This window comes from Chlorocebus sabaeus, chromosome 9, assembly GCF_047675955.1.
Source record: "Chlorocebus sabaeus isolate Y175 chromosome 9, mChlSab1.0.hap1, whole genome shotgun sequence".
NCBI lineage: Eukaryota > Metazoa > Chordata > Mammalia > Primates > Cercopithecidae > Chlorocebus > Chlorocebus sabaeus.
In genome coordinates, this window is record NC_132912.1 from 61,507,324 (window position 1) to 61,521,610 (window position 14,287).

The following is a 14,287-nucleotide window of genomic DNA, read 5'->3' on the forward strand; positions in this document are numbered from 1 at the left end:
GGCTGGAGTGCAATGGCACGATCTCAGCTTGAACCTCCCGGGTTCAAGCAATTCTCCTGCCTCAGCCTCCTGCGTAGCTGGGATTACAGGCGTGCACTGCCATGCCTGGTTAATTTTGTATTTTTAGTAGAGACGAGGTTTATCCTTGTTGGTCAGGCTGATCTCAAGCTCCCGACCTCAGGTGATCTGCCCACCTCGGCCTCCCAAAGTGCTGGGATTACAGGCATGAGCCACCATACCCGGCCAAAGTCTCATAATGTTTTAAGAAAGTTTATGAAGTTGTGTTGAGCCGCATTCAAAGCATCCTGGGGCACATGCAGCCTGTGGGGCACAGATTGGACAAGCCTGATGTAGGCATTTTGACGTAACATTAGGTTTCTATCGACCTTGAACAGGAACATTATAATACCCTGATAGCTGATCTGATAACCAAGAAGGCTACTAAGAGACTAAGGAGTGGGGAGCATAGACATCTTGGTTGTGCTGGATAAAGGGATGACTCATCTTCTGGGCAGGACGAAGTGGAACAGTGCAATATTTCATCTCGGTACACAAAATGGTGTGCAATTAAAAACTTATGAATTGTTTATTTCTGGAATTTTTCCATTTAATCTTATCAGACCACAGTTGACCACAAGCTGTGGGTCAGCGGGGACTACTGTGTTATCTCTCACAATTCTTGGTTGACTGGGCTCAGCTGGCCACTTCTTCTGGTTCACGTGGTATACACTAGGGCTGCTGTCATCTAAGGGTTTGACCAAAGCATAAACACCACCCACTCAGATGGCAGGGGCTGATGCTGGATGCTGGCTGGGATCTGGACTGGGGCTGCCTCCATGAGGCCTTTCCACCTTGATTAGGTTCCTCACAGCCAAACAGCTGGATTCTAAGAAGAGTATTTGAAATGCTCCAAAACAAGCTACAGGCTGGGCCTGGTGGCTCATGCCTAAATCCCGGCATTTGGGGAGGCCAAAGGTGGGAAGATTGCTTGAGCCTCGGGGTTCGAGACTAGCCTGGGTAACATAGTGAGGTCTCCATCTCTACAAATAAATAAATTTAAAAAAAAAATTAGCCAGGCATGGTGGTCATGCCTATAGTCCTACCTACTTGGGAGGTTGAGGTGGGAAGATTACTTGAGCCCAGGAGTTTGAGGCTGCAGTAGCTATGATTGTACCACTGCACTCCAGATTGGGTGACAGAGTGAGACTCTATCTCTAAACAAAACAAAAAGAAGCTACACATATCTTAAGATCCAGTCTTGGAAGTGACAGCGTCACTGCCACCATATTCTATAGGTCAAAGTGAGTCACAGTCCAGCCCAAAATCATGGAGTGGAGAAATAGACCTCATCTTTTGGTGAGAAGAGCTGCAAAGCATTTGGGTAATCTTTAATGCAGCACAAGACAGGGTGCACCTACGAGAGAATCACTGATGGATCCACTGAGAAAATGGCAGGGCTAGGGTTCCAGGGCACTGCTGGGATTTGCATTAGAGAAAAGCGTTTGGAATGGGCTTCCAGAAGGATAGAGTCACGTTGAATTTTATCAAAAGATCTGAACAGGCCAACCAACCACAAGGTTCCTGGTTGTATAAACCACTTTGTACATTTCCATCTCCTTGTACAGTAGGTAGGTAGAGACAGCCTCTAATAACAATATATTTCATTGAGTGCTAATATATAGCCTTAATCAATTCTCCCAAGGGGCCTATGAGGTCAGTGATGTGATGCCCATTTTACAAGTGAAGCAACTGAGACTTAGCAAGTCTCTCTCTCTCTCTCTCTCTGAGTTTGTGTGAATGTCTGTGTTGACTGTCTGCATGCACATGCAAAGATATTGGCTCCCTGCATCTGAGCAGCAGGAAGCCATTAGAAGAGGAAACCCGTATTCGATGAGAATGTCCTTCCATATCCAGGAAAGGAGGGTTAGGATGTGGGAGCACTAGCTCAGGCCCTGGTAGCTGTGCCAGGGACCTGGGACCCTGAGATTGTGAGGTCCCCTCCTCTCAGAGGCAGAGGATGAGGAGAAAGGACAAGATGCTTGGCTGCAGAAACCATAGACTGGTGGTGACCACCATTCCCACCACCCTAATCATGCACTTGTGATATTAATAAAAATAATTTATGTCATGTGACTGCTTTTTAACTAGCTGCTTTCAAGACTTAAGACCAGGATTATAAAAGGCATGCATTTATAAATTATTAGCCCAGAGCTCATAAGCACATATACTTTGGGGAACACTTTGGTAGCACTTTAAATTAATTTATTGTCATTCATTCCAGCTGTCTGTGATGTAAACCTTCAGCTATAAATTTGTACCATCATCTGACACACCATTAACTAAGGTGCTGCCCGAGCCAGAGCATACAATAAAACACTTGAATACAATTTCTGTAGGGACGGATGTCTTCCTTCTCCTTCTCTGTTCTCCTCTCCTCTTCTTTCCTCTCCTGCTAATGACAAGCAACACAGAGAGAAGGCAGATGCTTGAGAGTTGTGTTGGCAAAAAAATCAGAGAGGGCAAGATCCACTCTGTCCCAAGGGCCTCCTCCAAACTCACAGGATTTTATCCCATGTACAGATGGGGCGTCAGAGGTCCAGAGAGGCCATGACTTTGTCTAAGGCCACACAGCCAGCTGGAACCATGCTCTCCGTCCTACTTAATGCCTCCTTGGTAGGTCGACTGAGTCTATGCTCCTGAGAACTTTGGCTTGGGCATGGATGACCCCTGGAACTCTGAGGGAAGCTTGGAGCAGGAAATATTTCTTTGAGGGGAGTTTCTGGCAGAGGAATCAGAAAAGAATTCTGGGGATTGCCAGGCAAAGAGAAGAAAAGGATGGAGGGGATTGATCCCATGATCACTGCCTTAAATTAGCAGATAGGGGCCCAGGGGGTACAGAGCGGACGCTTTGGAAAGTAGCTCCAAGGAGGACAATTTTGGATCCCATGGGGAGGGATTTGGTAGCAGTGGGAGCTGCCTGAGGTTGGAGGGAGTTCCCATCCCCGGAGAAATGCCATGGGAGGCGTGGAATGGTGTGTTCATGTCCTATGCTGCTGTAACAATTGGCCACTGAAGTTGTGATGTGAAGCAACAGGAGTTACAGTTACGAGGCCAGAACTCCAAAATGGGTACCACTGGGTTACAGTCAGGGTGTCAGCAGGGCGCAATCCTCTTGGAGGCTCTAAGGGAGAGTCCAAGGCTTTGTCTTTCTGGCTTCTAGAGGTAGGCCTTCCCTCCATCCTCAAAGCCAGCAGTGTCAGGCCGGGTCCCTCCCATGTTGCACCTCTCTAGGTCTCTCTCTTCTGCCTCCCTCTTCCATTTCCTGTCTCCTGTGATTTCTTCAGGCCCACCCACATAATCCAGGCTAATCTCCCCATCCCGAGGTCAGCTGATTAGCAACCTTAATTCCATCTGCAGCCTTAATTTTCCTTTCCATGTACCCTAACATAGTCACAGGCTCCAGGGACCAGGGTGTGGACATCTCTGGGAGGGCTGTTATGCTGCCCACCGCAACGGGGAATAAGGCCCCGAGGTCTCCCTCACACAGATAGATGCTCCTATCTGCAACCAGAGGAGGACATTTTCTTGTTTGACTTAAGCAGGATGAAGGAAGAAGAAGGAGGAAAAGGAAAAATGAGAAAAAGAAAGAAAAGAGGCAGGGCTTGGAGAAGAGTAGAAGGTGAATAATAAGGGGCAGGAGATGTAGTAGAAGAAAGAAGAGGAAAGAAGGAGGCTGGGTGTGGTGGCTCACACCTGTAATCCCAGCACTTTGGGAGGCTGAGGCAGGAGGATTGCCTGAGGCAAGGAGTTTAAGACCAGCCTGGGCAACATGGCAAGACCCTGTCTCTACAAAAATTAAAAATAAAAATTACCCTGGTGTAGTGGTGTGTACCTGTCATCCTGCTACTGGGGAGGCTGAGTCAGGAGGATCACTTGAGCCCAGGAGTTGGAGCCTGCAGTGAGCTCTATGATTGTGCCACTGCACTCACTCTAGCCTGGATGACAGGGCAAAACCCTATTTCCCCGCCCCCCCCCCCCAAAAAAAAAGAAAGAAAAAAAAAGAGAAGGATGGAAAATTGAATTAGGTCTCACATGAGATGGCTTTAGCCCCTGTACTCTCTGTAAGGTTGAGCTGAGCATCAGGAGGCCTGAGTTCAAATCCCAGTCCTGCTGTGTACCTGCCTGGTGACCAATAGCCAGCCTGCTGCCTGCTGTCTCTGGCTGAAGTGTCTCCACTGGAAAAAAAAAAGGGAGGTCCCACAGGCCTTCTGGCCCTGGCTTTTGATAGTTCTCCAAATTAAGGGTCTAAAGTAGGCTATGTTGAGGGAGACTGTTGGGGCGCCATTCTGGGGCCAAGCCACGATGGTGGGAATGCTGCAGAAGACTGCCTGGCAGGGTAGAGGCAGCAGCTGCCCCAGAGGCCATCTGGCCATTGCTGCTCCTTGAGGGGATGGATGACTGTCAAGTCCAGAAGGCTCCCCGGCTCCCAAGGTGGCATTCTTGAAGCTGCAGATATATGCCCACACCCGAAACAGCAAGGGGCCATGAGTTTGCCCCCTGCACCTGAGCTAGGGACAGACGTCCCCACTGTCCTTCTTGCCCTCCCTCCAAGAAGCCCTAACCATCTCGAGCGTCTGGCCCTGGGGGTTTCCTTGTAGCTTAGAAAGAGCCCTGGAAGAAGCTGGGCTTTCTCTGCTGACAGTCATGGCCTCTTTCTCTTGTACCCTTAAGGGAAGGGTCTTTCTGGAACCTTATCTGTCTACCCTCATTTCTCTCAGGCCCTTACCTTGGAGAGTAGCAGTGCTTACCTCACAGGGCTGCTGGCAGGTAGCAGGACAAGCTCCCTACACAGCTCTGCTGCAGTGTCTGGCACAGAACAGGAAATCAGTGGGGTGGGGGCAGTCTTCCTGTCTGGTGCTCCTGGACATACTGTGCGTGTTCATTTTCAAATATCCCTCCCCTCTGACCCCTGCCAGGGACCCGGTGAAAAGAACTGCAGGTCTGAGCTCGTGGCTGCTTCTTATGTGACTGGGCCTTGGGGTTGATGTTATTGTCTCCTCATGTGTCTTGCTGGCCTGGGAGGGTCCTCAGAGGCCCCAAGGGCTGTGATGGCCCCGAGGTAGGATTGTGTCTGCCTGGCCTCTGGGGCTCCTGGTGCCACCTGTACCCCCTATCTGGTAGGTGCTAGGTCAGGTGCTAGAAAGAATGGATGTGTGAAGGAAGTGGTGAGTGAGTGGACTCCCAGCTGGGAGGTTATTTGCTCAGCAACCATTCATTGCTCAGCTCAGCTTCTGAGGCAGGCAGGGTGGGAGGTGGGTGTGCCCAGCTCTGCACTCTGTGGCTTACTGTGGGCTCCTGCCCTGCATGTGCTACTGTGGTGGGTGTGTGGACCACAGGCATGAGGGGGAGGTGGGCGAAGGCTGGGGATGGGGGCATCTGTGGTTTGTGGGCTCCGAGCGTAGCCCCGAATCCTCAGCACCCCCTCTCGCTGGTACTCAAGTCTCTGCTTATCTCCAGTCAGACCTTGAAGAGCCAAGCACCAGTTCTATTAATCAATTATCTGCTGCCTGGGCTGCGAGTAAGGCTGTTGGGCCAGATAAACCCCAGGGAGGGGAGGCGACCAGCAGACAGACAGGTGCGTGGGGGGAGCCGCCCCCTAATCTGGAGCATGCCCCGTGGTCGGCACACTTGTGATGGTGTGCACTGCCATGCTCACACACGCTGGTGTGTTCTTGGGACACACACATCACCTCTTCCATGGATACATACACCCTCACATGGTCTCTCCTACAAGCACCCTCGCATGCACACAAACCCACAACTGCACCTGGATCCCCTTGGCAGCACATCCCTACACACATAGCTCTCCCACCTACACAGTCACATATGACCTACATAAACATGACGTCTCCCAACACCCACCTGTGGGGCCTGCTGCCCACACCCGCCACATGCCTTCACAATCATGCACAGCTTCACACACCTTGCATGCACACGTACACATGCACTTGCACCTTGCCAGGTCTCATGCTGAGGGCTTCCTTAGTGTTCCCTAGGCAGGTGGTGCCAGTGTGGATGGCCTTAGGAGGATTCTGAGGACAGACAGACCATTATCTGGAGTTCTGGTTGGTTGGTTGGTTGGTTGGAGTTCTGGCCGGGGAATCAGGAGACCTGGATTCCAGGTCTAAATTCACTGCCCACACAGCACCCTGGTTAAGTCCCTTTCCAGATTCAGATCTAGGTTTCCTCATCTGTGAGGTGGGAATAATGCCAACCCCAGTGCATGTTTCTGGGATCCAATCTAGAGCTATCACAGATGGGAACATGCTTTGTGGACACAGAGAGGATCAGTTTGTGTTATCCTTGTTCTACTCACCGCCATCATTATTGTTGACTGGCCGAGGTCCTTTGGGGTACTGGGAAGCCCTGACCTTGTGCTGGAAAAGCTTGGTTCGATCCTGGTAATCTTGAGCACTTGGCACCCCCACCCCTGCCCCAAATCACTGCAGCCCTGCCAGGATCCAGCTCCTCATCCAGGCTGCCCTGCAACGAGCCTGTCCAGATGAGCAGCACCCTGGGGTCTCCAGTGCCCCCCAGCCAGGCCCTGCCCACCTCTTTGGACCACACCTATATCTCCCTCCACCAAAGGGGCCGTTACTACTCTCGGGGGGCCAGGCAGCTCCACAATGAAGTAGGGGTTGCTGGGGCGGGCGGGGACAGTGAGGAGTGCCCATGTGGCCTGGGACTGTGTGGGTGTGCGTGACTGTGGCTGCTCATGTCGAGGGGAGTGTTGGTGGGGATCAGGGAGTGTGAGTGTGTGTGCTGTGTGTAGCTGTGTGAGCGGGGATGCGGCCTGTGTGGCTGTGTGAATATGTGGGGTGTGTGAGTGTTGGGGCCATCTGGGAGTATGAGGCTTGTGTGTGCCAGTGTCCCTTTTGGTATCTGAGAGTGGTAATGTAGTGTGTGTGTGAGTGTGTGTGTGGGTTATGGTGATGACTCTGGGGTGCTTTGGGATGTCACTGTGGAGGCTTTGTGTGTGGGTCTATGTGTGTGTGTGTCCATCTTTCTGTGTGTGATGTGCCTGCATGTGTCTCTGTGTGTGTTTGTACTGTGTGGTGTGTGTGTATGTGTGAGTATCTATACCATGTGTGGCAGGTCTGTCTGTGGGGTGGGAGTGTGTGTTTGTGTGTGTGTGTGTTTGTACTGTGGTGTGTGTGTGTGAAACAGAGTGTCTGTATACCTGTGTCTGTACCATGTGTGGCAGGTCTGTCTGTGTGTGTGTTTGTACTGTGTGTATGTGTGCACCCTTGCGCATGCGTCTGTCTACATATGTTTGTACCGTGTGTGGCAGGTCTGTCTGTCAGGTGGGAGTGTGGGTGTCTGGACGGGAGGCTGCGGTGCGGGTGTGGGGTGTGGGTTTCTCTGTCGGGCGTGTGAATGTGAGTGCAGCGTGTGGTGTGTGTGTGCGGGGGTGGTGTAGTGAGGTGGTAGAGAGGCTGGCAGGCAGGCGGTCAGGGTGCCCCCCCCGCACTTCCCCGTGTGCAGTGGCTGGGCTGACAGCCGGGCGGAGAAGAAAACTAGACGTCAGGGAAATCAGTCAGAGACAAATCGATTCCCTTTAGAGGTGAGAAAAAGCAGATGCCGCGGCTGCTGGTGGCCTGTTAGGCTCTGAGCCACATCCCTCGCAGCCCTCCCCCACTCCTGTGCTGCCAACACCGCCCCCCAACCCTCTGCCTTTGTGCGGGGCCTGCTGCCTGGCGGCCGCACCAGCCCTTCCTGCGGCAGGGCCCCGCCTGCATAGAGCCCACGCTGGGCATGTGTGTGTGAGTGTGTGCCTGTGGGTGTGTGCATGCCTGTTTGTGATTGGGGAAGTACAGACATCATTGTGGGCCTCAGCCGATGGCCCCACCTTGGAGACTTCAGAGGCTTCAGTTGGTCTCCCACTTGCTAAGGACAACGAGGGAACTGGACCAGGGATAGGTGTAAGAGGAGCTGTCCTTGGGCAGCACTGGTACCCCAGCCTTCTCCCTGCATGCACATCAGGCCCCAGCAGCATCGCTCCTTCCTGTAGCCTAGTGAGGAAGGCTTATTCCCAGATCCAGCTGTCTGCCAAGCTGGCCCAGATCAGCTGCTGGAGCCTCAGACTCCAGTGGGGGGCAAAGACCAGCCTTGTGGCCTCATCCCTCCAGTGGAGCATGGGGCGTCTCTGGACCTGGGAGCCTGCCCCAGCTGCCAGCAGAGCTGCTCCTGCAGGATGGGGCCCTGACCTCTTCCTGGGCCTTGCAGACACCTCTGCTGTCAGGTCACTCCCCTACTCCAGGTACCCCCACCTGCCACTCCCTTTCCCACTTGGTGGCAACAGCCAAAATATATCAGGAAACAAGGAGTAAGCCTGTTGTTGCACAGAAGTTCTGTTTTCAGAGTTATCCCAGGCCCTCCTAGCCTGTATCTGCTGTCACCCACTCCGCATAGTTACTGAGCACTTGTTCTGGGCCAGGCTCTGAATTCAGCACCCCAGTCCTGCCTTCCGGGAGCCTCGCCTCTAGGTGGGGAAATATATCATGCTTCTAGCTGGGACTGAGAAGTACAGGGTGGGAAGAGAGGGTATAAAGGGTCCCCATACCAGACCTGGCCTCATCCCCGCCCAGACTGCTGGGCTCCAACCTCTTCTGCAGGCTCCCAGCGTTCACTCAGGCTGCTGCTTCTGTAGGCAGGGCCTCCCCACCTTTCTGCTTGCCCACCTAGCTCCTGCCCAGGAGGCTCTCTTGGAGCTCTGAGCACGGCCGCCGCCTTTTCTCCTCACTCCACCGTGTCTGGGATGGAAGGCTCTGCAAGGCCAGTGGCCCCATCTTTCTTCCTTTGCAGACCAGCCAGGCTTTTTCTGGCATGGATGTCCCACTATTTGAGTGTGAAGTATTTGAAGCTGGAACTGTTCAGCTATCAGATAGTAGAATAAGTGGCTATTTCAGGGACTTGGATTCTGTGATGCCCACACCCCAGGAATGCCCCTCTCTGACCCTCCCCTCTGCCCACCCCTGAGACCCTGCTCTCAGCTACATCTCAGCTCACTCTGGAATCAGGAACTTGCATTGACAGACCTGTGTTTCCATCCTTGGCTCTCGCTGTGTGTCCTGAGACAGGCACTACACCTCTCTGGGCCTTGTTTCCTCCCCTGCTAAAGGGATGAGGATTCAGGCCCCGTTCACCACCAAAGAACTCAGGACAGGCAGTGGGTGCAAGAGAGCTGCTGGGAGTAACAGATGTTTTGGTGACTGGTGTTCATGGGGAAGGCTCATGGAACCCTTTCCAACCCCCACCCCTGGCCTGGATTCCCCTTGTCTAGCCAGATGGGAGAGGCCAAGAATCGATCTACAAACATTGATTGAACCAATTCTGGACCAAACCCTGTTGTGGAGAGATAGCACTTGGCACAGAGCCCATGGGATGTGTTGAAAGAAATGACTTCTGAGAAGAGGAATGGACAGTTGTGTGAATGTGGAGTTGCTGGATGGCCCCTCCCCCTAGGGAGCTTACTCTCTCTCAGGACAGGAGAGTGGGCTCTGGTTCCGGTTCTGCTTCTGACCTGCTCCCGGCCTTGCTGTTCATCCCTCAGTAAAACTGAGAGCTTAAGCTCTGTGACCTTGGAGACCATTTCCTGCTGTGATATTAATACCACCGCTAATAATGACAGTAGCAGTCGAGGCAGGAGCAAGCATGCTAATATTAGCCACACCTGTTGAGGGCCCGGCACATGCCAGGCCCTTACATATGTGATGATGTCAGTCCTCGTGATGAGCTGCACTCAGCATCTCCATGTTGACTGCGAGGGGACCGCTGGATCCCAGAGCCAGGACAGAACTCAAGGCTATTTTGGTTGAGCAGAAAAGAAGTGTTCAGCTGACCTCAAGTACGAGAGGGTTGAGTGAAAAGAGTCTCATTGTGGGGACCTGGGTGAATCAAAGCAGTGGAGTGCAGACAGAGCTGGGACTGCGGTGTGGAGCTCCAGGGAGCCAGAGGCACCCTGTGCATCTGCCACAAGTCCCTGAAGCTGCAGTCCCTGCATCCTCCCCGGGTACCTCCGTTTCCGCTGCTTCTCTGCTTCTTTCTGTTGCATGCCGTCTCCTGCATTCATTTCTTCCTGTGTATCTGGCCTGGACCTCAGCCCCTGCTCCTTATAGACGTGGCTGCTCTGTGGCCCCAATTCTTCCCTGGCTTCCCTCCAGGCCTCCTTACAGGCCCTCTCCCTTGGCTGCCTTTCCAGTTCACCGTGCACAGCCGGGTTCCTCCACTCAACCCCGGCCGATTCCCACACCACAGTCTGCCTCTGGATTGGTTGCCCTCTGGTCAGGCCCCGCTCCTCATCCAATCAGCTGTGGTGGGCGGGGCACTTCCACCAGCCATCCTCAAGCCTGGCCTCAGGACCCTGTCACACTCTGAAAAGTTGTTGAGGACCCAAAAGAGCTTTGGTTTAGGCAAAATATTGTTAAATATCTCTGGATGTTTACCACATTAAAAATTAAAACTGAGAAATTACAAAATATTTATTAATTCTTTAACAGCAACAAGAATAAACACTACACGTGAACATATATTTTTCATAAAAAATAACTATTTTCCTAAAACAAACCTGAGCAGAATAGTGATGTTCCTTTAGGTTTTTGTGAATCTCTCCGGTGATTCACTTCAGAGGAGACAACTGGGTTCTCCTGTGTGCTTCTTTCTGCATTCGACTTTTTGAGAGTCGCAGTCTTGAATCCTCTAGAAAATGCCGCGGTATGCTTGCATCAGTCAGCGTAAAAGGCAAATACTGCCTTCTAACTTTGCAGGCCCCCAAAGAAAAGCAGTGACTCAGGTGGTGCCTGAAGCCCCTGCAGGACCTCTTGGGTGTGCGGTGATCTTCCTTACTCTGATGAAGGCTAAAGGAACCCAGCAAACAGCCTAGGCAGGACACCGGGTTCCCAGAGCTCAGCCGTCCAGTGGTGGAACTTTGAGCTGACTTGGGGGCAGCCGAGGCTAAGAACAACTTCCTGGGGGACGCAGCAGGTAAATGAAGCCATGAAAAATGAGCATTCTGGGGAGGCAGAAGGGAAAGGAGAAGTTTTCCAGGCAGTATAAAATGATTGGGCACATCTTCAAAGTGGGAAAGTGAGGCATCGAGCCAAGGCCGGCTGAGACCTTTACACCCCGAGCACTGACAGGATCATGGTGGTGCTGAGTCCCATCCTATGTAGCTCAACATCAAGTTTATTTTCCATAGTGACACTAAACTTCCTTGCAAGTTGAAGTTAAAATAGCCTCTTTCTAGTTTCTGGATTGCAATCTTGTGAGTAAGTGCACAGATGCAGGACCGGTCTCATTTTTTGATGCCATGCTGCGTTAGCACCCGAGGGATGGGCTCCCTCTGCCTCTCAGGTCATGTATAGGCACTCGGGGTGAATGACAAGCAGGGTGGGTGAGGATGGGGGGGGCCTGAAAAGAACCTGGCAGCACTCCTAGAGCACCTGTGATTCAGGGCACCCCGTGCCAAGGGAGCAGCCTGGCCTGGAGCTGTCCTCTCAGTGGGGAGGAAGTAGAAGCCTCAGCCCAGCCTGGAACCTCCAAATCTGGGCAGGGAGTATGAACTACCTTCCCTGCAGCCTCCCGTCTTTCTGCTTCCTTGTGGGGTGTGGACTTTGGAGGCTGATGGAAGGGTGCTGAGGAGGGGATGACTCTCACCCAAGCGGAGAGCTAGAGGACATGGGCTTGGTCAAGACTGGAGGTCTCAGGGTTACGTGATGGTCTGTGGAAACACTGATAACGTAAACTCCAGCTCTGCCTCTTTTGTGTTTGTTTGTTTTTGAGACAGAGTCTTTCTCTGTTGCCCAGGCTGGAGTGCAGTAGTGTGATCTCAGCTCACTGTAACCTCCACATCCCAGGTTCAAGTGATCCTCCTGCCTTGGCCCTCCGAGTAGCTGGGATTACAGGCATGCCCCACCATGCCTGGATAATTTTTGTATTTTTAGTAGAGATGGGGTTTCACCATGTTGGCCAGGCTGGTCTTGAACTCCTGACCTCAAGTGATCTGCCCACCTCGGCCTCCCAAAATGCTCAGATTATAGGTGTGAGCCACCACACCCTGCCGGTGCCTCAGTTTTCTTATCTGTGAAGCAGGGATGATGGCACCCAACTCCCGTGGGTGACTGTAGTAAAGGCAAAATGAGATCATAGGAATCTGGCATTTGGTGCAAAGCATGGGGCCAGCTCCCTGAGGCATGAGCTTTGTTTCATCTCTCCTGTGCAGTGCTGTAGATCATGTCCTGGTTCACAGGAATTGCTCAATCAAATATTTTGGAGGAAAAAGTTAATAAACACATCAGTGGCTCAGGTAAGGTCAGTATCTTCCCTAGGCGAGACCTAGTCCATCTACCTTGTTTTACAGATGGGAAAATAAGACCCAGAAAACAGAAAGGACATGTTTAAGGCCATGCAGCAAGTTAGTACCTTACCTGAATATTAAACTGAGGCCTTGCTACCATCAGCCATAGGACCCGCAGCAAGGAAGTCCTTCTGGGTGTTTAGGGGAGAGGTTTGGGCCCTCCTCCATGTGCGTGTGTGTGTGCGTGTGCAAGTGCGTGTGTCTGGGAAGCCAGAAGATTACACTCTTCTTTCTAGGCCTTCTAGTCCTTGCTGGAAGGCCTGTAGTGAGTGGGTGGCCTGCCTCACCCTCTGCATACTCCACCCTGTTTACTGAGACTTCCGTGCAGCCTGAACTCCTGTGGGGAGGTGTTATCTTCTGGACCAGGGCCCTATCTGCCGTGAAGCCATTGTGGTGTCATAAGGGCTTCTAAGAGATCCCAGGCTGGAGATGGAGAGCAGATTTGAAGAGGTGGGAGGCAGGGGCTGGTGTCATAACACACTTTCCACCCCTGGGCTGGGAGGGGCACTTTGTTTCTCCCTCCTGCTGAACTCTCCCAGGCCAGGTGACCTCATCTTGCTCCTGTGGTTGTTTTCCAAAGGGTGTTGTAAGTCGACTGTCTGCTTTCTTCCACCACAGTCAAAGTGTGGCCTGTGGAGCAACAGCTTCAGCCACAGCTGGGAGCTGGTTGGAAGTGCAACATCTCAGGCCCCACCCTAGAACATTAACGTCTCTGGAGGCAGGACCCAGGAATCTGTTTCACCAGCCCTTTTCTGATGCTTAGAAAAGTTTAAACATCACTGCTTTACTCTATTTCTCAACAAAAAGATGACATTCAGTTTGGCTAGAATTAAAAGGGGTCGGTGTTTCCTGGCAGGTTTTAGAAACCTATTTAAATGGTTCCGTTGTCCATTCATCCATCCATCAACCCATCTATCCATCCAGCCAGCCATCCACCCTTTTTTCATTCAATAGACTTTCAGCTGCACTCGGAAGTTGAAACGGGAAGGCTCAGGGGCCCGGGCTCCTCCAGCTTGCTGTGAGGCACCACTATGTGGCAGAGGAGATGGCCTCTGTCCCCTTTATCCTCCAAGTGTACCCGTGGTCTTCAGGCCAATCACTTACTTGAATCTGAGTGTGTCTCTGATCTATAATCCTAAAAAAGCTACCTAATGCGGGGGTCCAAGAGGGAAGGGGGAAGAAATTGCATGCACTTGGTGTCTATTGTGTGCCAGGTGTGTTCACACGTGTTATGACTTTCCACTCTTCCAGCAGCCCTTCACTGGGTAGTATTATTCTTATTTTATAGATAAAAATATTGAGGCTGAAAGAGACCAAGGCCACAAGCATAAAAACCAAGATTGGAACCAAAGCCAGTTCTTCTTGATCCCAGGGGCTGCACCCTTCTTCTGTTCCATGTTTCATTGTTCTTAGTGGACCTGGGGATCAATAGCTAGAGGTTAAAGAACAAACTGATTTGGAAAGTGCTTCCAGTGCTGTCCTGAGTGATGTCTAGAGATTAACAGGCTGACTGTGAAGTGGTTAGCTGCCCATCACTGGAACTATGCAAGCAGAGACTGGTCATGGTGGTCATGGTGTTGGTCCTGTATGAGTGTGATGTGGGGAAGGACTGAGACCAGATGACCTTCGAGGGCCTTCTGCTCTCTGAGATGGGCCTGCTTGGTCCTGCTCCCGGGTCAGTGCCCCATGGATGGAGCCTCTGAAGCCAGCTGCTCATTATCTGTGGATCCTCTGCGGGGACACTGCCAGCTCCCAAACAGGAAACATGTCCAGAAATCTGTAATTAGAGCTGGGAGCCACAGGCCTGAGAGGTGCCTGCTGCAGCTTCAAGTGCAGACATGCCACCCTGGTTAAGTCCCTGGGAGAGAACCC